This window comes from Condylura cristata, unplaced genomic scaffold (genome assembly GCF_000260355.1).
Source record: "Condylura cristata isolate star-nosed mole 26May11 unplaced genomic scaffold, ConCri1.0 scaffold00013, whole genome shotgun sequence".
In the NCBI taxonomy this organism is placed as follows: Eukaryota; Metazoa; Chordata; class Mammalia; order Eulipotyphla; family Talpidae; genus Condylura; species Condylura cristata.
Genome location: NW_004567114.1, coordinates 6,905,678 through 6,908,518, shown reverse-complemented (window position 1 = coordinate 6,908,518; position 2,841 = coordinate 6,905,678).

Genomic DNA, 2,841 nt, shown 5'->3' with positions numbered 1-2,841 from the left:
CTGTCGCGCCGACTTGCAGGGGGCAGCGCCGAGAGGCGCTGGCCGAGATCGTCCGCTCAGGCAGCAGGGACGCGGGCGGAGGCGAAATAAATAATGCACGAAAAAGGAAAACAGACGTGAGCCTCGCCAGAGCCTCGCCCGCCTCCGGCCCTGGGCAGCGCCCGCGCTCCCCGCCGCCGCCGCCAGCGCCGCTGCAGTGATTCCGCGTCTCCATCTAGCGAGGCTATTGTGTATTGGGAGCTAAATAATTTATTCCCCCGCGAGGAAGAGGACTCCCGGCCCCAGGGTGTCTTACGCAGGGCTTGTCTGTCCCTGGAGTTTCTCTGAGACTGCTGGCAGGTGGGAGGAGAGACACGTGGAGACCCCTTTTGGGGCAGCGCGCTGACGGGCTATCTCCCTTCCCTGGGCCCCAATTCCGAAGGTCAGGGCTTGAAGGTCCAGGCCACCCATCTGGGCCCAGGGCCCCATTTTCGCTTCTGTAGTGCGGTCACCGGGTCTGTCCAGCTTCACTGCTTCTATGTCTTGGAAGGAGTTGCCGAAGGCCCTGGACCCTGGGGAGGATCTCCCGCCTGGCTCATCGCAAACTCTTCTGGCTGGAGCAAGATCATCAACAAGTCGGCCACTTTATGTGTTTTCCTGCACACTGCCCAGGCCTCTAGGCTATAATCACTGGTGCAGAACTTCCCCTGCAGCGCCTGGGAGGGGCGGAACCAGAGCCTTCTAGAAGATCCCACTGCCTGCTGCCAGGAACCCCCCCCCCATTGCCACCCCCCACCCCTACACACACAGGGAAGGCCCTACTGTTAGATGGAGACTGAAGGCCTCTAGATGGAGGGGAGTCTGGCTAGGGCACTCACTGAAGAAATATTTACCTGGTCGCCCTCCTTGCAGGCCCCCGCCCCGCTCACCCACCACACTAAGTATGAAGCAGCCTTCTGACCAATTTCCCAGCAACCTCCTCCCTGTGGCGGGCTGGCCAGATTCTGCAGAGCAAGATGCTGGGGCACAGAGGAGAACAAGGCCCTGTCCCTTCCTGCCAAGAACTCGCAGGGTCTCAGCAGGGAGGCAGATAATGAAACCAGTCATCCATCCCACTGTCCGCTGGCCTTCAGGGCTCCCTGGCCAGGGGTCCTGCTGGGAGTGGAGAGTAGTAGATTGGGGACTCAGTGGGCGAACAGTGGAGATATTTATTTGCTCCTTCGGTTTCTCATTCATCATTTCAGATAGGATGCCGTGAGCGCCTGCTGGGCCAGATTGTATTGGGTCTTCTAGTGTGCGACAGTGGCCACCAGGTCATGTCAAGGCCCTTCAGGGGGCCACCTTAGAGGGGGTACAGATTGCAGGGAAATACTGGGGAGGAGGCTTCCTAGCTTGAAGCAGGATTGTCACACAATTAAAGTGCTATTAGTCAGCTGAGGTCAAAACAACAGGGCTTTAGAGCGTGAAGCCCCGGCTTTGCTTTGTTTACTCTGTGCTTTATTATTCCCTGTGAAGGCATTGCTGGCCTCAGGGCTCTCGTGGCCGTCTCACCCAGGCTCTTCCAAAAGTCCCTCACAGCCCAGGCCACTGAAAGCTGTGCTTTAGAGCACCTTCAATTCTATTCTCACAACTCAGTGTGGTGCACGTGACTGCCCTATTGGACAAGTTCAAAGAAGTGACTCGTCTAAGGGTGGCATAGCTTCTCACCTAGGGCTCAGGAGCGCCAACCCCAGCTAGAGGTCCACAGCTTGGACAGTCTGTGCAGGTCTTGCCTGCTGGGAACCTGGCCGGATCCACGCTGCAGGGTGACCACTGTTCTGGCCTGGACCTCCCTGTGCATCTGGTGCGTGTCTCTTGGCCGCCATGACCTCTTGGCCCTCCTGATAATGAAGAATCTAACAGTGCCCCTTAGGGTGACAGCCAGGCCCTGTGGGGTTCCCTTCTGGCCACAGCAGGACCCAGCGAGACGGTGGCTCCTCCCTCCTCTTCTGGGTTCAAATGGCCATCTGCTCCTCAGAGAGGCCAGGAAGCGGTGGGGGGTGGGGTGGGCAGATGGGGTCCCAGCGTATGGATCGTATGGATCATAGGGGCTCCATTTGGCCTGGCAGCTGATGTTCGGTCCACATGATTGATGTGGCTCTGTCTTCTGAGGATGTGGCTGTAAGGTCCCAGGTATGGAAGAAGGCAGGAGACAGAAGTAAGAAAGGGGGAGGCTTTATTGTGCTTCCAGCTAGGTTTGCAGGTCCCCAGCGGAGGGCCTGGGGAGTTGGGCCCAGTGGACAGGCCTGGGGAGGCAGAGGGAAAGTACCATTGGGTCATGCTGTCCTTTTGGTCAGCGGTCACCGTTTTTGTTCAGGGTCTTTGATCCTTATCAGAGCGGCAACCTGGGGGAGGGAGAGGCAACTTCGGGCAGCCTGCCGGTGCCAACCCTTCTTGCTTCCTCTGGATCCTTTGGCCATTCTGGGGGCCTGGGTGGCCTTTCAGTGGCCAGCTCGGTAACCTCGGCCGTCTGTGCTTCCCTTCTTTGCTTCACTTTACTGCCCCTTTTATTTTGTGGCTCTGCACTGTGGTCCCACGGAACCTCAGCCAACATTGCTCCATGGTGGCCTCTGCAGGTGGCCCTAGGGAGCAGTCTCTGGAGGGAAGTTCAGTGCTGGATTTCCCACCTACCTGGACACAATAGTGGCCCTATGGATGGAAACAAAACGGGGTCCTGGCTGGCACAGGGTGGCATTCTAAAGCTTGGCCTGTCACCCATGGACAAGATGCAGGTAACTGTTGGGAGTCACCAAAGATTTACTGACAAGGACTGAATTAGGGCGGTAAAGAACTGAGCCTTGCATCCAGGCTTGATAAAGTGGT